We start from the raw sequence: 26,958 nt of genomic DNA, 5'->3' as shown, positions 1-26,958 counted from the left end.
GTGTGACCCCAGACACGGCAGCCACCAGGCTCCCCATCCCTAGGATTCTCCAGGCAGGAACACTGGAGTGGGTTGCCGTTTCCTTCTCCACTGCATGAAAGTGAAAAGTGAAAGTGAAGTCGTGAAAGTGAAGTCGCTCAGTTGTGTCCGACTCTTAGCGACCCCATGGACTGCAGCCTATCAGGCTCCTCTGTCCATGGGATTTTCCAGGCAAGAGTACTGGAGTGGGGTGCCATTGCCTTCTCCGTCTCTAGTCTTCCCAATAAACTTGGGAGGTAGTTCTTTCAATGCTTGCTGTGTGAAAGAAGAAACTTAAGTTCACAGATTGGTTTTTTGGCCTATGATTATCTAGCTAGTAAATGACAGAGTCTGAGTTTTAACACAAATGTGGCCTGTTTCAGAGCTTGTGATCTTGGCTCTGTAATGCTAAAGTTTTTTGTTTTTTTTTTACTAAAGAACATGGAAATTACTAATACACAAAATAATTTCTTACTTTTAATTTTTCAACTACCTCCCATACAAAAGCATTTATTGTTTCAATTATCACTCCAAACCCTTAGTGTCTTAAAACAACAAGAGTCATTTTGTTTGCTTATATAACTCTGAAATATGAACGGGACCTGATGGGACAGTTCCTTTCTGCTTCACATGACAGCGGTTCTGGCAGCTTAATTATGGCTAAAAGATCCAGTTCCAAGAATCCTCATTCGTATGCTGGCAAATTGATGCTTGCTAGGAACTCACTTGGAGCTATCAGCCAAGGTCTTGATGGCGCTCCACACGGCCTCTCTACAAGGCTAGGTTGGGCTTCTCACCACATGGTCACTGGGTTATGTGAGAGAGTCTCCTGAGGACAAACACTCCAAGTGAACAGACTCCATGTGCAAACATCTGTTTTCATCATGCCCATTAGTGTGCATCATGCTCAGTCATAGCCAACTCTTTGTGACCCCATGGACTGTAGCCTGCAGGCGCCTCTGTCCATGGGATTTCCCAGGCAAGAATACTGGAGTAGGTTGCCATTTTCTACTCCAGGGGTCTTCCCAAGCCAGGCATCAAACCCGAGCTCTTGCGTCTCCTGCATTGGCAGGTGGATTCTTTAATATTAAGCCACCTGGAAGCCATCCGTTAGTGTACTATTGGCCAAAGCCAGTCAAATAGTGAATCCCAAAGTCAGGATTGAAGCGGTCTATGCCAGGTCTACCCAAGGACTCATGGTTCACTGGAGGCCACCAAAGAAATCATCTGCTGACTTGCTGTTCAATGCAGAGTTATAGGAGTAAGATTCTTGGTCTCATTTGCTTTTAGCCTTTTTTTTCTTAAAACTGTGAAGTGATGGCTGACTCATAGGTACTTATTTTTCTGATCACTACTCTTCTGAGAAAAAGTACAGTCGTCTCTGTATTGGTCAGGATAAGCTAGGTTTCTAGCAGGAATAACAGAGAACCCCCACATTTAATGAACTCAGTGCAACAAAGATTCCTTTTTTTTTTTGCCTTTTTAAAAATTTATTTTTAATTGGAGGATAATTGCTTTACAATGTTGTTTACAACAAAGTGAATCAGCCATAAATATACATATGTTGCCTTGCTCTTGAACCTCCCTCTCACCCACCCCACCCCACCCCACCCCACCCCTCTAGGTTGTAAAGAGCGTTCTCCCAAAGGCAAAAACTTATTTCTTGTTCTTGCTTCATTCCCAATGCCAGTCAGAAGGGAGGCTCTGCTTGTCACAGTTCTTCAGTGACATTGACTGATGGAGGATTGATCATGACATGTACCTTGACATGACCTGAGCAGAGGGGAGAGAATGCCCTGAATCACACACTGGCCTTTAAAACTTCACCTGGAAATGGTACACATCACTTTCATTCACATTTTGTTGGCCAAACATGGCATGTGGCCACACATAACTTCAAAGAGGCTGAAGAAATACAATTCTACATGGACCCAGAAGGGAGATGGCTAGAAGTATTTGGTGACCAGCACTGTTATGAGTTGAATTATATGGCACCCCCAGATTCACGTGTCAAAGTCTTAACTCCTATTATCTCAGAAAATGACCTTATTTGGAAGCAGGGTCATTACCAAGATAATTAGTTTAGATGAGGTCATAGGGTGAACCCCCTCCTCCCACTTGACTGGTTTTCTTATGAAAATAGAGAATGTGGACATAGCCATGCACAGAGGGAGAACACCATATGAAGATAAAGGCAGAGATTGGCATGATGCAGCAGAAGCCAAAAGGAACACTGAAGGTTGCTGGTAAACCACTAGAAGCTGAGACAGAAGCATGGAACAGATGGCTGCTTACAGCCTGCAAGGAACCAACCCTGTGGACACTTTGAACTCAAACTGGTAGCCTTCATATCTGTGAGACGAAGCTTCTGTGCTGTTCTAAGTGCCCCCCCCCCCTTTTTCTGATACTTATGGCCGCTTTATCAAACTAATACAAGCACTAAGGACCACCACCATCTCTAACCCTCTCCTATTTTCCCTTTAAAATACTAACTTTCTCTTCTTAGTTTTCCTTTCTGTTCTCCTTCTTCACATATTGTGCACTTGGGTGTTAGTATTAAAGAATAACTCATTTTTCCAATTTAAGACTTTGAAGTTATGTGCAACTCTTTTTTTTGTTGTTTGTTTTTTGTAACTAATTGGAGTCAGTTTCTGATCCACAATACTTCTTGCATGTTCTTATCTTTTAGCCTAAACCTTGTTGCCTCTTGCATGTCAAGGTGATAGGTTTCTACCTCACTTCTTTGTCTCAAGTAATGCACTACTTCTATCCACTTCATGTATAGTTTTCAAAATTGCCTACTTTCAACACTAAATCTCTATATGATTTCTCTAGTTGGTCTAATGTGTCCTGTTGTTTCCTAGTTGAGTTTTTACATCTCTGGACTTATTACATCTCACTCTTTCTTCCTCCATAGCTTCTTTGTCAATTTTCATTATGAATAGGTGTTGCCTGTCTAACCCAGCAGAATATACCTGATGATTACCCATTACTATATTCATCTTGGTAATTTTACCTCAGTGCTTTTGTCTGACATTTTTCCGTATGGAATGTTCTCCCCCAATAACTCATGTCTTTCTTTAATGGTTTTCTCAGAAATCACCTCCCCAGGGAAACTTAATGGATAATACCATCGATACTACTCTTAACCTTCTCAGCAGTTATTTAGGGTACATTATTATTATTACTTTGATCTGGGCATTGTGCTAAATGGTCTGTATGAATTATTTAATATAATTTTCTTGCCAGTACAGTAGATAGTATCATTCATATCTTCTAGACAAAGTTTCAATGAGGTTGAAACCCACTGAATCTTTCATAATAGTGAAAATGGTCATGATGAAAAAAAATTACTTCAGGTAATTTATATAAAATAAAATCCACAGATTTTAACAGTACAATTTGATGAGCTTCAACATGTGTATGCATATATTCTCTATAATCATCAGTCCAGAGAAGATATGAAATATTTTCATAACCCCAAATGCTTTTCTCATGCTGCTTAGCAGCCAGTTCTCCATCTCCAGGCTCAGGTCTGATTTCTATCACTATTGGTTAGTTTTGCTTTTTCTGGAACAGCGTGTAAATGGAAGCATCCTGTATATTCTCTTTGGTTTTTGGCTTTTTTTGCTCAGCGTTATGATGTTAAGATTCATCCATGTTGTATGTGTATTAGTAGTTCTTTTCTTTTAATGCTGAGTAACATTCCATTATGGGCTTCACTGGTGGCTCAGTGATAAAGAATCCACCTGCCAATGCAGGAGGCATGGGTTTGACCCTTGGGTCGGGAAGATACCCTGGAGAAAGAAATGGTAACCCACTCTAGTATTCTTTTCTGGGAAATCCCATGGACAGAGGAGCCTGGTGGGCTATAGTCCATGGACTCACTACGACTAAACAACAACATTCCATTATACCACATGCCACAGTTTCTTTACCCATTCATCAGTTGATAGGCTTTGGTTTCCATTTTTGACTATTTTGAACATAGTTGCTATGAAAATTTTTGTTGAAGGTTTTGTGTTCACATATATTTTTCTTTTGGGGAAATATCTTTGAGTAGAAATGCTGGATCATATGATCAGTATACATTTAACTTGAGAAACTACCAAACTCCTTTCAAAGTGGTTAAAGCATTTCACATTCCCTCCAATATATCAGAGTTGTAGTTGTTTTACATCCTGGTCAACACTTGGTATTGCCAGTCTTTTAAATGTTCATCTTCATGTAGTGAGTAGGTAGTGATATCTCATTATAGTTTTATTTCTCGTTTCTCTGCTGTCTAATGATGTAGGGAATATCTTTATGTGCTTCTTGACCATTTATCTTGTTTTGAGAAATTCCTGTTTAAATATTTGGCTTGTTAAAAAGTAAGTTATTTGACTTCAAATAGTTGGAAGAGTTCTTTATATATTGTGGGTACAAGTGCTTTGTAAGACATATCAATTATGAATATTTTCTCCCAGCCTGTGACTTACCTTTTCATTTTCTCAATATTTTTGAAAGAGCAAAAGCTTTAGTTTTGTTTAAGTCTAATTTAATTATTGTCCTCTTATAGGTGGTATTTTCAGTGTCCTGCCTAAGAAAAATTTGCCTTCCCCAGTATCATGAAGAGGTCTGGTAAGTTGTGTCTTTCAAGAAATTTGTTGATTTCATCTAAGTTTATTGGCATAAGTTTGCTGAAAATACATCCTTAATATTTTTAAGAACTGTGCAAAGCTAAGATTTTACTCTCTCTGTAAGTTATTGAGTTGCCAGCTGCAGTTTCATGGATGCTGGTAGAAGACACAAGAGTCTTGGGTCAGAGTTGAAGGATAGTTTATTACTCATAGCAATAACAGTAATTAGAGTGTTACTGTTTTTTAAATCAGTTCCCAAAAATCTAGTTCCCATAGGGTGGCATAAGGAAGGCCAGATGAGACTTGCACATGCAGTGGGTTGTATTATAGGAATTGCACACAAAGCTTAGGAAATCCAAAAACTTTTTCTTGAGTGGTAATCATACCTGCCCTTTGTTATAGAGGGAATCACTCTGTCTTCCAAAGCTATAAGCAAGTCCTAACCCTTAAGCTAACCCTTCATTAGAAAGTTCATTAATTACCTAAAGATGCCAATTTAATATATTTAACAAGTATTCATCTGACTCTTATTATTTGACAGTCATTGATCTTAGCACTTTGGAAACATCAACACATTTAATTCTCTTAATGACCCTACAAGGTAGGCCTAATTAGCACTCCTATTTTACAGACAAAGGATAAGAGGTACAGAGAACTTAAATAACTTGCTCAAGGTTGTGTGGCTAGTAAGTGGCAGAGCCAGATTTGAAACCAGGCAGTCTGCCTCCAGAACCTGCATCCTCTAAGATTATACTGTGCTACCTGTTGGAAATAATTTTTTCTTGGTGAAATAAGTGGTATTTTAAGATATCATTTGTTGACCAGAAGTAATATTCAGATACCTCTGTAAATGTTACATAATGATATTATATCATAATATTATGCATTAATAAGAATTAGGGAGCCCATCAGCCTAAAACTCTTTGAAAAAGGACTCAGTACATTTAGTTCAGCACTCCACCACTTAGTGGAAAATTCTGTTGTCTACTCTAAGTAGAGGATTCATTGATTCTGTTGCTAAAATATTTTTATGTCTGCCATGCTTGTGAGATACATGTTTGAGTGTCTAAAGGACTTCCCCCAGGCCCTGAGATTGTGTGGCATTTTTAGTGCCTGCCTGCTAATATGTATTGTACGTGTCAGAGTGTTTGGCCTAGGGTTTGCTTTCCTGGTGGCTCAGACGGTTACGTATCTGCCTGCAATGCAGGAGACCTGGGTTTGATCCCTGAATCAGGAAGATCCCCTGGAGAAGGAAATGGCAACCCAATCCAGTATTCTTGCCTGGACAATCCCATGGACAGAGGACCCTGCTGGGCTACAATCCATGGGTCAGACACGACTGAGAGACTAACACTTGCTTTCATTATAATATCCTACTTGTTCATAAGACTGCAGGTAGAGTTCTTTATTAGAAAAAGACCTTTACACTGGGAAAGATTGAGGGCAGGGGAAGGGGGTGACAGAGGATGAGATGGTTGGATGGCATCACTGATTCAATGGACATGAGTTTGAGCAAACTCCGGGAGTTGGTGATGGACAGGGAGGCCTGGCATGCTGCAGTCCATGGGGTCTCAAAGAGTCGGACATGACTGAGCAACTGAACTGACCTAAACTGGAGATAATGAAGGACAGGGAAGCCTGGCATGCTGTAGTCCATGGGGGCCGTGAAGAGTTGGACATAACTTAGTGACTGAACAGCAACAACAGGATTCTCATCTACTATTAATTTCTAGAGATTGTAGACATCTACTAAGAAGAACCAGATAATTTGGAAAGTCTTTTTGGCTTAGATCTGTTAGCAATGCCAGGTTTGTCTGAGTCCAAAGTGCTTTTGTACAGATTATAGCTGGCTTATAACCCTTCATTCTGTACTTCCTTTAGAAAAAGACAACTCATTTATTTTGTTTTTGAAAGGGTAATACAAACACATGGCAAAAAAAGTCAAAGTGTATAAATAACTGAGAGTGAAGTGAAGCTGTCCCCCCGTGGCTATCTTTCACTCCTCTTCTGTAGAGGAAACCACTGTGTGTGTGTATTGTCCAGAAGTATTCTATGTGCATGTTAGAATATATTCTTGATTGCTTCTTAATTGTTCTTTATGTGTCATTTCATACCCCCACATATCTTTCGTGTTCATTAATGGAAGACTATTTGTTAAAATTTTTTTTTCCACACTGCTCAATGTAGTTTCTTAAAAGAAAAAAAAAACTCTCAATAAATACATATTTTTGTTTTCTATTTGGGTAAAATGAATAATCAAGAGAAAGGAAAGTTGGATTAAGTTAAGGGGTATATTCTGGTGTCCAAATAGCTTGAAAACTTCAGACTCATAAGTGAACTCATACACACACACACATGCGCCTACTAGAATGGTTAGCTTTTTCTTTTGGCCTATCAGTTCAGGTAAAGAAAATCTTCTTTCTGTCTTATATTCCTCATACCCGGGACGGTCCATGGATAATGTGGGATACCGCTTTCTTTCCTTCTATAAACAAACACAAAATGGTTAACTTTGAATAAGAAGAATATCAATTTACTCATTATGACTGTAGACCTCATATCCCCATACTTCAGTGGTTTTGGTTCCAAATGAGGCTGTGTTTGCTTGTATATTTATTTTGTTAGCCAGTTGACTCCCACCTGTAAAATCTCTGAAACTCCCCAGTTGTTCTCATATTCCCATGTGTGCCTAGCATCCCTCTGGTGCTCTTCCATCTAACTCTTCGTGTTGAGAGCTGCTGGCTGCAGGCTGCTTTGCAGCAGCCTCTGGGAAGGCTGCTTCTCTACCCACCATACTTTCCCACAGAGCTCCCAAAGCTGCAGCTTCTCTAAACTGCCAAATGCGACTGAATTCCTCTCCAATTTCAGGGCCACATCAGAGCCATGCTGTGTTATTTACAAGAATGATAAAATGTCCTTTGCTCAGCGCTGCCTGGGACATTGTTAACCTGGCATCAAGCTCATGACATGCCCTCTGCAGACAGCCACTTTAACTTTTCTCTTCAGCCCTGTTCTCTAGGATAGCTCAGACTGAGTCTTGGGGGGCAGGCTGTCAAAAGGACTAGATGTTATCCCTTGTCTTTGTTCCTCTCTGGACCCAAGAATCCACATATAAAACCATTCTTCTCTATCCCCATATTCCATCTGGCTCCCACAAATGGATGCTGAAGCTGGGAGGCGTAGGGATGGGTGTTGCCAACCAGACACATCCAATCTCAGCTATGTTAACATTTATTCTAGTTATTCAGTGGAAATATGGAACATGGTTTACCAAAATGTCTGTTGGCTTCACATCCTATTTAATGACATTTAGAATTCTCTATTTTGGGGTATCTCTCTAACATCAGTGTTTTTTCTTATTTTTAAGTGAAGGATCTTTGCATACTGGATTGTAAATAATGTGTTTGTGTAGTTCACATTTTAACTGTTGTGCTGAAATCAGTGGAGACATACTCTGAATACTGATTTGATAGAAATGCTTCACTGATTTTACTAGCACTGGGCCAAATTCATTAACAGCCTGGATTCATTAGGAAGGCACCATTAATTCAAGGAAAATTAAGAAAAAAAGGATTACATTTTTCTATTATATTTTATAAAGCATTACACATTAATCAGAATTTAGTATGTTTGGTTTTAAGACTACTTCCATTTCATCTATGAATCTTTACAGAGAACACATTTATTAGTTTGCTTACCAAATATTTATTTGTGCTGGTCTCTATGTTGAGTTTTGTTGAGCTATCTGAATTGCAGGATAGGGTTTTAAAATCCTCATTGTTTCATAGGTTAAGGTCTTAACGTCCCCTCCTGGGGGTTCTGGCTTATGCTAAACGAGAATGATACGACTTGGTAAAAATGGGAAAAAAGACAGAAATTCTTTAGAATCAGAGCTATGCAGTAAGATGAAGATGCTTCCTCTGTTTCTTAGAGAGAGGTAGTTTCCCTTTGTTCCTTCTCTCTGCATCTAAGACCAGGCTCAGGGGATGGAGTGAAATTAGAAAAGAGGTGGGTAAGTAATCATGGGGGGAAGAAAGGAGGGGAGAAGGAGGCAAGTAAGAGAGACTTCCTGACATTCTTCTGAGCTGAACTTAGTAGGGACCGCCTCTTACTCTAGGGAAATGCAGACGTCTCATTTCTCCATCTCTAGAAGCTGGGTTTATTCCTCCTCTTTCCTTAGTATAGGGCTTCCCTTGTGGCTCAGCTGGTAAAGAATCCGCCTGCAATGTGGGTGACCTGGGTTCGATCCCTGAGTTGGGAAGATCCCCTGGAGAAGGAAAAGGCTACCCACTCCAGTATTCTGGCCTGGAGAATTCCATGGACTGTATAGTCCGTGGGGTCGCAAAGAGTCAGACACGACTGAGCAACTTGCACTGCACTGCACTGTACTTCCTTCGTACAGTTTATTTTGGGACAATGTGCTTATCAGCTGAGGCAGTGCTAAAGGGATTTTAGGGGTCTTTAGAGCCATCAACATCTCCATCAGAATCCCAAAGCCTGCTAAGCAGCCTAGGCTGCTTAGCACCTAGTTTGCTAACCAAGCAAATGCCTCTTCCAGCCAAGTCTCCCATGTCCTCCCTGCCTCCACAGCCAGATTTCTAAACTCCTTGATAGGAATTCTGGAGCCTACTGATTCTTGTCCTTCCAACATTTAATGGCATAGCTAAAGGATTCTTCTGTGTGAATAAAACACAGCCCCTTCCTTTCGGGAACAAACAATTTAGATGAATAAAGTAATGACATTATACCAACAGCTGAAGTAAAATCAGACAATAACCAGTGTTAACTTCTGTTATGTCCTTACCAGGTGGCACAGTAGTAGAGAGCCTGCCTGCCAGTGCAGGAGACACAAGAGACACAGATTTGACCCCTGAGTCAGGAAGATCCCTTGGAGAAGGAAATGGCATCCCACTCCAGTATTCTTACCTGGAAAATTCCATGGACAGAGGAGCCTGGCAGGCAGCAGTCCATGGGGTCGCAGACAGTTGGACATGACTAAGCACAGTGCATGTGCCTAACTTTTGTTACATGCTAGGAAGGGTGTTGAAAAAAAGGTAGAGGTTTGAAAGATTTGAGCGTGACTGATTTGAAGTATGGATCAAGGGGAAGCAAGGATGAAAGCAACTTTAAAGTTTTGTGTCAGGTTGATCTGAATGTTAGTGATGTTAACAGTGAGTTGTCTCAGGGGAGGATAAGAGGATCTCCAGTAGAGAAATGTGGAGTTGAAGGAATGAAGGGATAGATTGGAGGAGATATAGGAGGTCATCTAATGTTTGATTCTGGAGATCAAAAGAGTGTTCTGAACTAGAGGCATGGATTTGGTGTCACTGAATATGGTGAAACCTGAACTGTGAATAGGATAAAGTGGATGCTGTTCCTGCAGAGAAGGGGCTGACCATTAAAGCGCATGTTTAGTAGCTGTTAGAGGAGGAAGACGGAGAAGGCAATGGCACCCCACTCTTGCCTGGAAAATCCCATGGACGGAGGAGCCTGGTAGGCTGCATTCCATGGGGTTGCTAAGAGTTGGACATGACTGAGCGACTTCACTTTCACTTTTCACTTTCACGCATTGGAGAAGGAAATGGCAACCCACTCCAGTGTTCTTGCCTTGAGAATCCCAGGGATGGGGGAGCCTGGTGGGCTGCTGTCTATGGGGTTGCACAGAGTCGGACACTACTGAAGTGACTTAGCAGCAGCAGCACAGGAGGAAGAAAAGACAGAAATGAAACACAAAAGAACAAGTAACATTTTCCCAAGTGCAAATGAGAAAAGAGAAAGAAGAGGGGGAAGAATCCATTGTGTGAACAGCTGAGAAGTTAAAAGGGATGAGGATTGAGGAAACTCCAGTAGACTTGATGACAGAGAGGTTATTGGTTTGGAAGAGTGGGTGGGAAAATGGAACCAGACTGGGTTGGAATAAGGAATGATGAGTAGAGAGGAAGTAGGAGTGAGTGTAGATTTCACCACCACCACCACCTCTGATGAGTACATGCAGAATATTTTTTAAAAAATGAGGCAGTGGTGTCTTGATTCTGTATGTGCCTTAACTGAATTGCTCTGAGATCTCAAATGTATGTATTATATCTTAGGGGAAGGCAATCTTATATTATTTTAAAACAGGAATAAAAAGGTAGTTTTGATCTCCAGTTCCTTAATCCCAAATCAGCTAACTAACTTATTCATTTTCCAGTATCATATTATAGAGAGTAGGTTTCCAAGGTCTTAACACTTATTAAGAAATAGATTTTGGTATAAATGAGATTTTTTTTTCCAGCTACCTTAGATTTCTAGAAACAATTAGAAGACTAATGTAAAAGAAACTTAATTAGGAAAAAAGTCCTAAATGTTTAGCTGCTCTTCTGGGTCTTCCAGTTGAATTGCAAATATAACTTGATGAGAAGATTCTACTTTTTCGTAATTAGTTATAGGACAATTAACATAGCTTTAGGAAAAATATAAACTAATTTAAAAAGTAAGAAAACCTATCAGCCTCATGTATAGGGAATCTTGATTTTAGTGAACTAGTTTTGGTGTCTTTAAAATCCTCCTTGTGAGTTCTGATACTTCAGTTAGGAACATGTCAAGAGTTGCAGGGACAAGACTTTTTTTTTTTAGACTGACATCACATGGAGTGAGAACCTAGCTGGAAACAGTCTGAGAATTCTTTAAGAACAAATTTAAAGCAAAAATAGTATCACCCTTGAATTTTGTTTAGCATGAAAGAAAGCTATAGTACTCATCTTAATCTTTTCTTATCTCTAAGGAGTAATTCAGAGTACTAAACAGATATGAAAAGTGTCATTCTCCATGAATTTACAGTCTAAAATCTACAGGATTTTTGAGTATACTGAATTCAGAAACATTTGCATTGCTCTGTCACACATAGATGACAGATACCTTGAAATATTAATCAATCACTTACTTATTTTTACAGGGAGGCAGGGATTGGGTTTCTCCCCCAGTATACTACACGGGGGCAGGAAATTGTCAGTGAGGTCACCAGGTGCCCTCTTTACTACCGTGTGACCTGGCAAGATTCTTTTTCGACCATGAGTTTCTACCTGTAAAAAAAATGAGAAAGTATGCCTCTCACAGGATTGTTGTGAAGAGTAAATGAGACAACAGATGTGTGAGTCGTTACTCAAAGCACACCATTTTGGTGCTTTTCCATGCATTTATTTCCTTTTAAAGTGCATAACTGAAAACGGAAATGCTATATATAACTTCACTTAGATGAAGCTTTAATTAAACAGTCTACTTGTTCATGGATTTCCGTTCCGCATGTGCCCCATTGCTACAGAGCCCAAACTTTCTTTTTCACATAAAAAAAGAGACCTCCCAGCTATTAGGTTGAACAATATAAAATTGCTAATATTGAACCCTTTTGACCTATAAAAACCCAATGGCTTCATGTGATTCAATCTAATAATTTTAGTCAACTATAAAGTCCAGCTTAGATCCCAGCATCCAATTTGAGACTGGAGATGGAAATCCTCTGAAACAGCATCTTTTCCTGCCACATTTCCTGTACCATTTATTTGGACACTTCTTGTGTACTATTTTGTATTGTTGGCAATACTTTCATATGAATGAGTCTTGCTTTCACAGCTGTTCTGTATATTCCTTGAAGGTGTTCACTGTCTTTTCTCTATTATGGGAAATTTTTTTATGATGTTAATAATAATATTTTATAACTATTGACATGACTGCTCTGAGGATAAAAAATTTACCCTGCACTTTCTCCCAACATTTAACCTTTTCCTCAATGTGTCTCACATCCAAGAAGGAAAATTCTTTGGTTTGGAGGTGTCTTCTAGTGATAATATAGGTAATATACTGATAATGCTGTCCCTGATACACAAAGATAACTGCTGCTGATCAGTTCAGTACGAGTCTTAGACTGTTTTCCCACTAAAGGTCTTGGAGTCCTGTTAATCATTATGGTTCCCCTGTAGGTTCCACTTGGTTGGAGAGCTTGGAGAAGTAAGATGTTAGCTAAGGTGATGAGGAGCCAAGTTAAATTAACTGGTCCACATGGGGACTGATCCCTTGTTCTTGGTGTGAGTTATGTTGTACTTTAATCAACAACCCATTCCAATATTCTTGCCTGGAGAATTCCATGAATAGAGGAGCTTGGTGGGTTACAGTCTGTTGGGGTCACAAAGAGTCAGACACAACTGAAGCAACTAACACTTTAATCAATAAAGGTGAGCACCAAATAAAGCTTATTTTAGAAGCAAAAATGATGTATTTTTAGGGGGGATTCTAATCTCGTATTTTCAGCAAGAAATAGGGAGGGAGAATTACGGTCGTTGTATGTCCTGTAGGACAGGAGCTGGCAGAAAGATTCTCTCGTATGTAGAGTTGGGTTTGATAAAAGTGAGGAAGAAGGCCCAAAGCAAGAGCTGAGCTTCAAAGTTAAAAGGAAAAGGTCTGAGTGAGTCACCAACATGAGGAGAAGGGCTTAAGCCAGGGCATTGTTGAAGTTTGATTGGGTCAGTGAATCACACACCTTTCTATTTTGGGTTCAGTTTTACTAGGAAATATGAACTTGAACAGCGCCTGTGCTCAAGGTCTAAGTAGCTTCCTGCTCTTGCTTCCAATGAATCAGACTGGTTTGGCTTAGGGTGGACAGAGTAGCCGAGCACCAACCTGCCGGGCAACCCCTGCACTTCATGCCACCTGGGAACAGGCTGATTTATATGAGAGAACAAGAAGCACAGAGGAGGGTAGGCCGCCTACCTTCCTAGAACACTTCCTCTCACAATCTGAGCCACTTGTTATGTCGCTTTTCTTCCTATGTGGAGAAGCTAGTGAGAGCTAGAGAGAAGGAAGAAGTTTCTTCTTAAAATTCAGGTAATGTAACAGCTCCCAGTTTCAAGGCTGGCAGAAGTTTTCAACTAGCGGGGAGAAACTGCCTTCCCCTCCTCCTAACCCAGTAAGAATGAACTTGAAGGATTGAGGAGAGAGGTTAAATGTCAAACTGGCAGGCAGTCTGGACAAATGTCAGAGTGAGGGGCTCAGCTGAAGCCAGCACTTATGGGCCTCCTGAGAAATGAATATGGGTAGCTGGCCTCATCATAAGGGTCTGAGACAAAGCAGATGTCAGAAGTGGATTGAATTTTCACTTTGTTGTTTCAGTATCCCCTTATGGTTAATGTCTTTAGTTTTCTGCTTCTGGCTGTGATGAAGTTATTGGTACAAGGATAGCTTCATGCCACACACTGTAATGAAACTGGAGAAGATGTATGTGGCAATGCTTTTTAGGCTTTGGACAGCAGGTTAGTGCAAGACTGTAATCCCTGAAAGAGGGATACTCACAAGATGAGTCCCATGCTTGACCTGAATGTCAACCTGGGAAACATTTCGCAGTCACAACAGAAGATGCTAAAGAGATAAAGATTAGAGTTCAAGATAGCATAGCAGCTAGAATATTTGGGTACTGGAGAGGAAAATGTGAACCTCAGAAATATGTATGGATGTTCCCCATACCTACCTTGGCTGAGGACTGGGCTTCATATGTCCCAGGTGAGACTATTCAAGCTTACCACAGAGCTCAGACTTGCACCTATGGGGGATGAGAGTGGAACAGAGATGCCGGAGGTTGAAATGTGCTGGGGACATTGGTGTTCTAGCTCAGTTATAGGGAGAAACCTATTAATAGTTAACATCTCATGAATATTTATTATAATAAAATCCAGTTAAGACATCAGAAAGACCACTAAAAAACCACATCCTATAGTAAAACCTGGAGGAGAAAAAGTTTGGAAGGTGAATTTTGCCAACTTAGAGAAGCTTGGGAAACACCTTGTGCTTTCTACCAATCCTTCCTAATGAGGCATAAACCCAGGAACACCAGGTTTTCATACAAGGTTCAAGATAATCATTAAGTAATTGAGCTGCCTAAGAAAACAAGTCAACTCTTCAAGGGAAAGATAATAGAATTCAGAGTCTTCATAGTGATTTGTCCACAATATTGAGTGAAGGAAACCCTCTATTATTATAAATTAAAAAAAACACCCAGGAAAATATGGTCCATAACCAGGAAAAAAAAGTTTAATGAAAGCCAATTCCAAGATAACTCATGTATTGAATTTAATAGACAAAGACTTTGAATTGACTATTATGAATATATTCAAAGAAAGAAGGGGAAATATTACCTTATTAAGGGCAGAGGGAAAATCTTAGGAGAGAATTTCAAACTTTAAAGAAGAACCAAATGGAAATTCTTAAATGGAAAATGAAATGTTCAGTGGAAAATTCACTGGGTGGTTTTAACAGCAGATTGGAGATGGAAGAAAAAAGTTTATAGTCTTCAAAATGAAAATTCACCCAAACCAGCCTTGGTCTAAATTTCCTCAGTGATCTCTGCTGAAAGATTTGGAATAATTTTGGAGTTAATTTACTCATTTTATTTGTTGTACTCAGTCAATTTCTAGGGCCTGTTGATCTTGTCTTTAAAATATTTTTCATAATAGGAAATTTTTATTTCTATTTGTACTTCCCTAGTTCCAAGATGTCATTCTCTTGTGCCTAGGTTACCGCTATAGCCAACATTCTGGTCTCTAATCCTTTTAGTCCAATTTTAAATCCATTTAGTCTTACTGCTTTAATTATTTATTCATTGAACAGATATTTATAAATCACCTAATCTGTTTCTGATATGCATGTCTATTCTGTTTTGAAATCTTCAATAGTTCCAATTTTCCTTCAGTAGGAAGCTAAATTCTTTTGTCTAAATTTCAAGTCCTCTGTATTCACTTCTTCATCCTCCTTTAATTATTCCAGTCGTATTTCTGCTTGTCATAAACACTGTAGTAGACTTATGGCCAGCCACTAATGGAGCCACTTAACTATGGGAATCCCCTGCCTTATGAAGCAGAACTACACCCCTGTTGTAGAAACTGAAGATACCAGATAATCACCTTTCCTGCCTCCCTTGCGGTGTCATCATCTGTCATAGCATGTAATTTAGGTTCTCTCTTTTGGACATACTTCTCCTGGACTCTGAATCATAAGATAGAGATACAGAGCGATATGGCCCTCACAGAATGCACTATAGTATGTGGTTGCAGTGGCAACACCCATCCAATTTCCAGAGGCATCAGTGATGGTATCTGGGGTCAACAGTGCGTCCTAAGGTGTCTGTGTCCATCAGTGGCTACATTAGAATCTTCTAGGCCGGTCTTGCATTACATTTTTAGTCATTGACTCTGGATGCTTAACCTCTAAACCTATTCTGTGTTTCTCCTGTGAGTTTTGTGATCTCTCTGAATCCTTAAATTAGCCAGAGTTGTTTTCTCACTGGATGTGGCTAAGAATTTTGACTGAACACGTGCATACACATCCTACCCTAGACAGGTTAATCTTCTCATCCCAGGAGCATGCAGAACTCATCCTGGTCTGCGTGCTTGGCTGAGGTCATTGTGAACACTCGGAATTCCTCCATTTTCTGTGTCTTTGTTTATTTATTTATTTGCTATTTTATTTTTTTTTTAATTTATTTATTTTAATTGGAGGCTAATTACTTTACAATATTGTAGTGGTTTTGCCATACCTTGACATGAATCAGCCATGGGTGTACATGTGTTCCCCATCCTGAATCCCCCCTCCCCCCTCCCTCCCCATCCCATCCCTCAGGGTCATCCCAGTGCACCAGCCCTGAGCACCCTGTCTCATGCATCGAACCTGGACTGGTGATCTGTTTCATAAATCCTTTATACCTCCAAGCTCCAGTGCTTCAGAGAGATCTTTTCCCCTGAAACTTCCCTGGTGGCTCAGATGGTAAAGCATCTGCCTACAATGTGGGAGACCCGGGTTCAGTCCCTGGGTTGGGAAGATACCCTGGAGAAGGAAATGGCAACCCACTCCAGTATTCTTGCCTGGAAAATCCCATGGAAGGAGGAGCCTGGTAGGTTACAGTCCATGGGGCCGCAAAGAGTCGGACACGACTAAGCAACTTCACTTTCTTTCTTTCACTTTCCTAAACCTGAATAATCACTGTCTTCTGTGTCATTCACATCTTAACCCTAGGTTACATTCAATTTTATGTTCTTCATAAATTTTAAATATATAATAATTTTCATTGTTTATAAAAGAGACTACATGCCCTGGATGCTCATATCCCTCATCTTGCTTGGCACTCTGTTCAGAACATTATAGACATTCACTGTGCCTTAAGAGTAGGATGAATTTTATGAAGGATTTTGCTTTTAGTAGTATTTCGTAAGTACCAATAATATCCAGGATAATGCTAAAACATGACAGCGTTTGTGTAGGAAGATGGCACTATGACTGGTTGAAACCATCTGACATGAGTGCATTCAGTTTCTCATATTCCCATCACAATATTTCCCAAAGGCCCTAATCTTTCTTCTTCTTCTTCTTGCCTCAGAGGAAGAAGTGCGACTCTTTACACCTTGATCCTCTTCCAACTCTTTTGAAATCTTATTCTGTTAATCTTTTCCCCATCCAGATTCTTTCTTCCTTGGGACTGCTTCCCTGTACTAAAACAACAACCAACAAAAGGTCTCATAATCTAGTTCTCTTTTCTGTTAACCTTTCAGGTTGCTGAATCCTTTCCATCTTTTCATGACCAGATTTACTGACACAATGGTCTTGCTGAATGTCACTTTTTCCCATCCTATCACTTCTTGGCACCTCACAAGACAGATTTTTTTTCCTCACCACTTTGTGAAACTGCTTTCTTGAGGGTTCCCCCAAATCCTGCTCTGTCAGTCACTGAAAACCACAAAAATTAGCTTCTCAACGTGTGTTACACAGACAACCACTGCAATGTTGGGAGTGGCCTGGGGATGCTGCCCCAGGACAGCGTCACTCTCAGATCCAGGCTGATGAAGTAGCCCATATCTGAAACATTGCGGGTTGCTTTGGCAAAGGAAAAGAGAATTCCACAGGGTTTTGTACTCGCAAATTACATTTTCTCACCTGGAAATGAGACATGGCACTTTTGATGAAACTCATTGGCCAGAACTAGTCACATGGCCAGAACTAATTAAAGGGGTGCATTGAGGAAGTACCAGCTCTCTGTGCTCAGAAGGAAGAAAAGTGGAAATATGTTCAGTGAACTACCATGTCTCCTTATCATCAGATAGATTTTTCTCTTCATTCTCCTTTATCTTCTGCAGCATTTGATATTATTGACTTACCCCTTCTTACAACTACAGATCTGCCTCAACTTATGAAGGGATTACCTCCCGATAAGTTCCTTATAAATTGAAATTATCTCATGTTGAAGATGCTTTTTAATACTCTTAATCTACTGGGCATTATAATGTAGCCAGCCTGCCTGAAATGTGCTCAGCACTTACATTAGCCTACAGTTGGGCAGAATCATCTAACACAAAGCCCATTTGATAATCAAGTGTTGGATATTTCACGTAATTTATTGAATACTGTACTAGAAGTGAAAAGCAGATTGAGCAGGTACAGAAGGGTTATAAGTGCATTGAGTGTTTATCCTTGTAGTCATGTGACTAACTGGGAACTGTGGATTGCTGCCGCTGCCCAACAACAGGAAGGGGTATCACACTGCCTGTCACCAGCCTGCGTAAAGATCAGTATTGAAAATTCAAATACTGTCTTTACTGATACGAACTGCTACTGCACCATCATGAAGTAGAAAAAAAATCGTAAGTTTGGGAGCATCTTTAAAGCCTATTTATGAATCTGGTTGAGTATTTAGCCAGTACTTCAAACTCACTGTATATAAACACAAATTCATCATCATCATTTACCTTTCTGACTCCTCCTGGCTCATTCCATCCCATTTATTTCTAGTCTTTATTTCTGCTTATGGTACTACCATTACCCATCACTGAATTTTGAATCCTCATATATTTTTAATTTCCCTTCCTTCAATAATTTCTTCTGTCTGATCCACTACCAAATCCTGGCAATTTCCATTTTCCCAGTATTTTCTGAATCTGTTTCTGTTTGCACTAAGATCCTGGATGTAGCTACTGGGACAGCCTCATCTTCTCTGCTTTTGTCCCGAGCTCCTGTCTCCATGGTTTGCCCTGCCACAGTCGGTGTAGTCACTGAACTCTGTTCAGGTTATTGCTGTATTAAAAATGTCTACTAATTCTGTTTCCTTTTTTTTTTTTTTTTTTTTTTTTAGGATTTTTTTTTTGATGTGGACCATTTAAAAAATCTTTTTTGTATTTGTTACATTATTGCTTCTGTTTTATGTTTCGGTATTCTGGCCATAAGGCATGTGGGATCTTAGCTCTCTGACCAGGAATCGAAGCTGCACTTCCTGCATTCGAAGGTGAAGTTTTAACTCTGGGTGCCAGGGAAGTTCTTACTAATTCTCTGTTTCTTAAAAGATAAAGTTTATTTATTTAGTATTCAAGGCCTTCTGTTATTTAGTTTTTACCTATTTTCTAGACTTTTCTCTCAGTTTTTCCCATAAGCCCCAGACCAAAATTCCTTTTTTCCATTAAGTCACTTTTGATCACACTAGCTGAATATGAACTCTCTGTCCTTTGTAAGACTATGGAGCTTTTAAAATTTCATGGTTTATCATAAACCCTATTTTAGGGCTTCCCTGGTGGTTCAGATGGTAAAGAATCCATCTGCAATGCAAGAAACTTGGTTTGATTCCTGAGTTGGGAAGATCCCCTGGAGAAGTGAATGGCTACCCACTCTTCTTACAGTCTTCTTGCCTGGAGAATTCCATGGACAGAGGAGCCTGGTGGGCTGCAGTCCATGGGATTGAAGAGAGTCGGACACAACTAAGAAACTTAACACTTTCACTTTCACTTTTCATTATGACTATTAATTACTTCTTGCTTGTATTGTAGTTTCTTTTTTATATATCTCGACCTTAATATTTGACTTTAATTCTTTGTTGGCCAAGACTGCTCCTGAAGTCGAATGGCAGATTGAAACTGCTCTGCTCACCTTAGTTTTCTTCTGATCTACCACTGACCTGACATGTTACATTGCAAGGAGCAGATGTGGGATATTAATTGCTGAGTGAATGACCCACTAATTTCCCTCCATTCTCTAAACAATGATGGTGACCTTCCTTGAGCTAGTCACACTCTTTCTCTAAATATTCTCTTGAGCTCACTGGCATGTTTTTATACATGGCTGACTGGGTTTAGAATTTTAATCTGCATCTGTGGAATGGTGGTTTTGTGTAAGTGAAGTTAATTGGCTCATGTGGAGATTGAATCCACAGCCTTGGCCTCATTAGCACCTTGTTCTAATCAGTTGAGCTTTCTGGCCCAGTGCTATAAAATATCCACAAAAGACATAAATATAGGTAAGTTTTAACCGGGCTCCTGCTTTTCCCTGTGTACTGTGGCAGGGGTGAAAATTAGTTGCCTATGAAGCTTAGACAATTGGTTTAAATTGAATTGTGGAATTCAGTTTTGAATAAATGAATGAATGAATTTAATTGAGTCAGAATAGGCTAATTAAAAGCGATGGAGCAGATTGAGCCTTTGAAATACATAAGAAAGAGACTTTTGTGTGATGTTTTGCACTTTGCGTACTTCAAAAATGCTAGACATCTACTCAGTGGGGCTTGAAAATTTTTGAAGAAACTGCCTAAATGCCCCAGAGTGGTCCGCCACCACAAGAAACTTCTCTAAAGCCCAAACTTGCAAGCTTTTTTTGGCGCAAAACTTGAAAGCTGCTGCAGGTTGGTCATGTTGACTTGGGCGGGGTGGGGGTGGGGGCGCAGTCTTGTGCCACTGCTGTGAAGAGCGGCTTTGATGACGGGCTTTGGAACAGTGTTAACGTGGCATCGCTTTTAAGTTAACAGACTCATGCTCTGGGCTAGGAAGGTACCTGATGGGGAGGGAGAGCCATGGCTGACTTGTCTATAATCTATTGCTTTGTCTAGTCATGGCAGACAGTCTAGGGCAGTCAAAGGGCCAGATCATAACTTATCTCCAAAAATCAGAGAGTAGAAACTGACATGAGGGACCCGGCACCTGGTCTGAGTTAAATGGATTTTAAAAAAGCCTACTGTTATTTATTTGCCTGCTGTGTATATTTCAAACTATATTTATTTCATTGTTTTGAAAGAGCTCATTAACTTACATCCTAAGTTGAAATTTTAAATATTTATTATGGATACATTAGTTGGTTTGTTTATATGCCACCTCATTACTGATTTAATATGGAGCTGGAAATACGTATCTAAATTTTATATAGTTGTAATTTTGCTCCAGGATAATAATTGCCAGTTTTTTCCCCCTCACATACTTGAAATATTGCAAATTGATGTATCTGAAGTGATTGTGTTCTGCATGTGGTGCTCCGAGGGCATCATCACTGTCTCTGAAAGGTGAACTTGTGTATTTGAGGGCCCTCTGAACAGGTCTGAGAAGTTTGTGATATGAAAATGTTCATTAAGCTCAGGCCTTGGGGAAAAAGGTCAGTCTAGGCTTTTGAGAGAAAACATTTGAAAGGGTTGGGGGTTGGGTAATCCCCATGAAATAAAAATAATTGGCAGAAAGTATTCTTAAAAAGAAGTTTTGGTGAATATTTTGAGACACAGCAAGGAAGATGAATGTCTGTCTTTGTTTCCTGTAAGGAAGAGTTTAACTGAGAAGAGTTTGATAACCACACTGCCTCAAATATAATTTCTTTGTTATTAGTTTATTTTTCCTGGTTATAAAAGTAATCAATGTTCATTGTAGAAAAATGAGAAGTTGCTAACCTAATTTCAAACAAAAGGCTGAAATAAGCTTAAGAGGAAAATGAAATCAGATAAAACTTAATAGCTTTTAATACTGTATCCTTTATACTAAGTGCATCAAAAGAGTATTAGGAAGAAAGCTTATGTTGATCAAAATTTGACCACAACAGACCTTCTTTCCTGAAATCTCTACTGGCTGGTATTCTGTTTCTAAATTGGGGATGACAGCCACAGGTAGGTGGGCTTGGGAACTAATTTGTGGACAGCAGCTTTCTGTCTGCATGTGATTCTAACAAGAACCTCTTCTTGCCTCCTTCAATGTCACTGGACTGTTCCTTCTAGGCAGAAACCAGCAGAACTCTGTTTTCACAGCAGAGCTCCCTGTTAAGAGACTGCAGAGGCATCCACTCAGTGGGCACTTCAGTATTCTCTCTCAAAAGGACCAAGCAGTCATTACATTCACAGCCGGGCCTGTCGCTCTCTGAGCACAAAACAGGATGCTTTTCTTCTGAGCTGTGCTGTTTGAGTCACCAATTTTATTTTAAAATCTACCCAGTGGACTAGATGCTACCAAGAAGACACAAAGTATTTTCTATCCAAGAAACATATATAAGTACATAGCAACAGATGAACAAAATTTACTTTCATTGAACTATATGTATTTATATATACACACACATACACACATATATATATGTATATATAGTAGTAAGTCTTGTAAAGGACTAGGACTAGGTGGAGGGTTTTATTTTTATTTTATTTTGATTGATTTATTTTTTATTGGAGTATAATTGCTTTCCAATGTTGTATTAGTTTCCACTGTACAATAAAGTGAATCAGCTATATATATACATATATTCCCTCCGTTTTGGATCTCCCTCCCACCTTCCCCCCATCTCACCTGTCTAGGTCATCACAGAGCACTGAGCTGAGCACCCTATGATATCCAGCAGCTTTTCACTGCTGCTGCTGCTGCTGCTAAGTCACTTCAGTCGTGTCCAACTCTGTGCAACCCCATAGACAGCAGCCCATCAGGCTCCTCTGTCCCTGGGATTCTCCAGGCAAGAATACTGGAGTGGGCTGCCATTTCCTTCTCCAATGCATGAAAGTAAAAAGTGAAAGTGAAGTTGCTCAGTCATGTCCGACTCTTAGTGACCCCATGGACTGCAGCCTACCAGGCTCCTCTGTCCATGGATTTTCCAGGCAAGAGTACTGGAGTGGGGTGCCATTGCCTTTTCACTAGCTATCTGATTTACACATGGTAGTAAATATATGTTAGCACTACTCTTCCAATTCGTCCCACCCTCCCCTTACCTCTCGACGTTCCATGTCCATTCTTTACATCCGTGTCTCTATTCCTGCCCCGCAAATAGGTTCATCAGTACCATTTTTCTAGATGGTGGAGGGTTTTTAAATGCTATGTATTTAGGACTGGTAGATATTTTGTTGAAGTCTTTCTCTCTGACCCTTAATCTAATTATGAGTTAATTGAAACAAACCATTTTCCGTCTAAAAGAGCTCGGAATAAAAGGCTTTGAACAAACAGTAGTTTTCACTGAAAATAGTGAGGTCTTTGCCTTTCCTTTCCTTAGAACTCATTTCTCAATTGCAGTGAAACACTGCAATATACCTGTATTTGCAGTGAGATGTTATAGCTCAGTGTCAGAAGCGCAAGATAAAAAAGAGAATAGTTCTTTGGGTAACGAGTGCAAATGAACGAGTTTATTACCTAATGAATGTTTTTTAAGAGAATGTCAGAGCGGATTGTTTCTGTGACTAATGGCCATTCATCTTTGAGGTGCTTTCAAGTAGTGAAACTATGACTTCTTTGTTTTGTGATCAAAATAAAACCAAAACTTGCAGGTGCAATCGGGTATGTCGTTAGACTTTGCTACTGAGCATTTTCTCGTCTCCTTAAGGTAGCTTTTATATTGAAAGTTTAGAATAAAACAGTCTTGTGATGAAGTAGGAGCAATTAATACGAGGAAAATGTTGGTTCCGGAGTTGTTCTATTAGCAAGACTTTTCCCATAGTGAGAAACTCTTAAACTGGAGCCTGGGTCCTGCTGTGGTCTAAATGTGATTAAAACTATCCCAGAATACACCTTAAGAGGCTGGGTCAGTTGTGGTTGATGATTTGCCTTCTTTTAAATAAATGTTGAACAAATATTATTTGATCTGAAAACCAAGACTGGTTAGATTCCCATCATATAGCCAGATTGTAATCAATTTCCGGCTCTTGTGTTAAGGAAGAAGCTTTGATATTTTTGTTTACCTATGTAGCTGCTTCCTGTTTATAGAAGTCTATTTTTTTTTAAGCCATAAATTGTATGTGGCTAAAATCTATTTGGGTGAAAAACAACGTGTGTATATAATGAGTTATCTGTATGGCACAAACAAGATAATTGGTGTCAGATGATTAACCCCCAAATCGATTTTTATAAATGCAGTAACAGAGTAACTTTAGACTGCTGAGCATGAACAGGCGCACAAAACAACAAAGATTAAAAACAATTAAGTGCCTATAAAACAGAGAGCAAGCAGGTCCTGAGTGTAATAAGCTGCAGAGCAATGGCTTATGACATAATTATCTGATGGTCATATTTGTCAAGTTTCTAGTGAGAAATATCTCCCTCTGAAAAGCTTATACAATTTGGCTGAAATGTATAGGAATTTCAGAAAAGGTTCAGTTCAGTTTAGCTCAGTTGCTCAGTCATGTCTGATTCTTTGCAACCCCATGGACTGCAGCACTCCAGGCTTCCCTGTCCATCATCAACTCCCAGAGCTTATTCAAACTCATGTTCATCGTGTTGGTGATGCCATCCAACCACCTCATCCTCTGTTGTCCCCTTCTCTTATTGCCTTCAGTCTTTCCCAGCATCAGGGTCTTTTCCAATGAGTCAGTTCTTTACATCAGGTGGCCAAAGTATTGGAGCTTCAGCTTCAGCATCAGTTCTTCCAATGAATATTCAGGACTGATTTCCTTTAGGTTGGACTGGTTGGATCTCCTTGCAGTCCAAGGGACTCTCAAGAGTCTTCTCCAGCACCACAGTTCAAAAGCATCAATTCTTCAGCGTTCAGCTTTTTTTATAGTCCAATTCCCACATCCATACATGACTACTGGAAAAACTACAGCTTTGACTAGACAGACCTTTGTTGGCAAAGTAATGTCTCTGCTTTATAATATGCTGTCTAGGTTGGTCATAGCTTTTCTTCCAAGGAGCAAGCGTCTTTTAATTTCATGGCTGCAGTCACCATCTGCAGTGATTTTGGAGCACCCCAAAATAAAGTCTCTCGCTGTTTCCATTATTTGCCCATCTATTTGCCATGAAGTGATGGGACCAGATGCCATGATCTATGTTTTCTGAATGTTGAGTTTTAAGCCAACTTTTTCACTCACCTCTTTCACTTTCAACAAGAGGCTCTTTAGTTCTTCTTCACTTTCTGCCTTGAGGGTGGTGTCATCTGCATATCTGAGGTTATTGATATTTCTCCTGGCAATCTTGATTCCAGCTTGTGCTTCATCCAGCCCAGCGTTTCTCATGATGTACTCTACATATAAGTTAAATAAGCCGGGTGACAATATACAGCCTTGACGTACTCCTTTTCCTGTTTGGAACCAGTCAGTTGTTCCACGTCCAGTTCTAACTGTCACTTCTTGACCTGTGTATAGATTTCTCAGGAGGCAGGTAAGGTGGTCTGGTGTTCCCATCTCCTTAAGAATTTTCCACAGTTTGTTTGATCCACATAGTCAAAGGCTTTGGCGTAGGCAGTAAAGCAGAAAAGGTGATACTATGCAATTAGCTCATTGTCCACCCTGGTGATAAACTCTTCAAAATGGTTCCATGAGGTCTACTCTGCTAGGATGAGGTTTTAAACTATTCTGCACAACCAAAAAGGCTCTGCATGACTTGGCCTCTGCCTTTCGATTCTGGCTTTGTTTTTTCCAAGGGGCTTCCCGTAAGCTTGTTTCTTGGTCTAGGTAAGTCCTACATGTTGCTTAAGAATCATTTCAGGAACCTATTTCACTGGGAAACTTCTCTTGTCTTTTTTTGCCAACATGGCACCATTCAGCCCTAGTGGTTATTACTGAAATTTCTATATAGTAGGTACATCACATTGTATATAGTACATTACATTGTATATAGTAGGTCATAAACTGCTTATTTATTCCTTCCAGAGTGTGCATGTCAGCTAGCGAGTTAAAGTTACAACTCTGTACTCATAGTTTTCTGGTATTTTATTCTCAGAAGAAAGATATTCAAGAGAGGGTAAGTGGAAGCAACATCTCAGAAGCAGTCTTGTTGGCTGTGTAGCCCAAAGAAGGAGATTTTGGGGGAAGAATAAAGACAAACTAACCTTCATTTTAGAGTTTCTTTTAGAGTGGTATTGTGGACACTTTGTTGATCCAGCTTTTTCCCTTAGTAATATCAACACCATTTAATGAAAACTTGACTAGGTGGTGAAAAACTGCTAGATTATGGTGTTTTTCCCCTGGGTACAGAGCATTTAACTTTGTGATCTCATTTTTTCCTTTCATTTCTTTGGAGAATTCATAGATTTCCATAGATCTTCTTAATGTTAAGTCATTTTTTTTAATACCATAGAATTCCTCTTGAGTACAGTTGCTTGCTCTGTACCTGCTTGGCCATTACAAACTCATGTAGCAAAAGGCCTCTGGATTACTGCTTGAATATTCAGTTAGTTCATGAGATAATTATGTCCATATCCTTCTCATCTGCATTTAGCTATTTAGCTGTAGCCTTGGCAGCATCAAAAAATGAAACACTGATTTCCCCCTCCCCCATATTTTGGAAGGAGTTGGAGGTTGAAGGAGGGAGGAAGCAAGTGAAATTTTGGCACAGGTTCAATCAGTGAAGTCTTTCAGGGAGCAAGTCTTTTCCTATACGCTTGTAAGGCTTCTCGTATAATGTCCTAGTACTCCCTCTGAGAGGGGAGGAAAGAGATGATTTGAAATTCTGTTAAATTCTGCATGGAAGCTAGTGGACGGGGCCAAAAAGAAAAGATGCAGACTTCTTTTCTTTATGGTCTTTAACACTATAAAAAAATGACAACAGTAACATATACTGTGTTTACAGGGCTGGTTTTTAACAAAGCACTTTGTTTCACCTTATCTCATCTGACAGGAAAGAGACATCAGGTCCTAAAGTAAATCTCTCAAAATATTTATTTGTTTTTCATAAGAATTTAAAAACTATTATATAGTTTGCCTCCCTGATGGTTCTGCAGATAAAGAATCTGCCTGCCAATGCAGGAGATGCAGGAGATGCTGGTTCCTGGGTCAGGAAGATCCCTTGGAGGAGGAAATGGCAACCCATTCCAGTATTCTTTTCTGGGAAATCCCATGGACAGAGGAGCCTGGTGGGCTACAGTCGAAAGGGTCACAAAGAATCAGGCATGACTGAGCAACTGAGCATATAGTTTGCAGTTATAAGAAAACATAGGTCACTTGTCCCAAAGTATGCATTCACTGGAAATAAGAAATATCCCCCTGAGAGTTTTTTCCTTTTTTTTTTTTCCTGTCTTCAAAGAACTTAAAATTCTAACAAATAATGACTTATATTCAAAGACTATTTTAGAAAGAAACTGAAACAGTTGCTTTGTAGGGAAATTTGTAGGAAAG

General features: G+C 39.7%; 1 long non-coding RNA gene across 2 annotated transcripts in view; it reads left to right on the top strand.

The window, feature by feature from the left end:
- LOC129645834 (uncharacterized) overlaps window positions 1-26,958 on the top strand; it is a 215,603-nt gene that overhangs the window by 11,032 nt on the left and 177,613 nt on the right. For both annotated transcript variants that reach the window (XR_008711520.1, XR_008711519.1), the window contains exon 2: window positions 4,577-4,638. This is a non-coding gene — a long non-coding RNA (uncharacterized LOC129645834). The remainder of the gene's footprint in view (window positions 1-4,576; window positions 4,639-26,958) is intronic.

This window comes from Bubalus kerabau, chromosome 1 (genome assembly GCF_029407905.1).
Source record: "Bubalus kerabau isolate K-KA32 ecotype Philippines breed swamp buffalo chromosome 1, PCC_UOA_SB_1v2, whole genome shotgun sequence".
Taxonomy (NCBI): domain Eukaryota; kingdom Metazoa; phylum Chordata; class Mammalia; order Artiodactyla; family Bovidae; genus Bubalus; species Bubalus kerabau.
The sequence above is the reverse complement of the archived record's forward strand: the minus strand, read 5'-3'. Positions and strand labels throughout refer to the sequence as shown.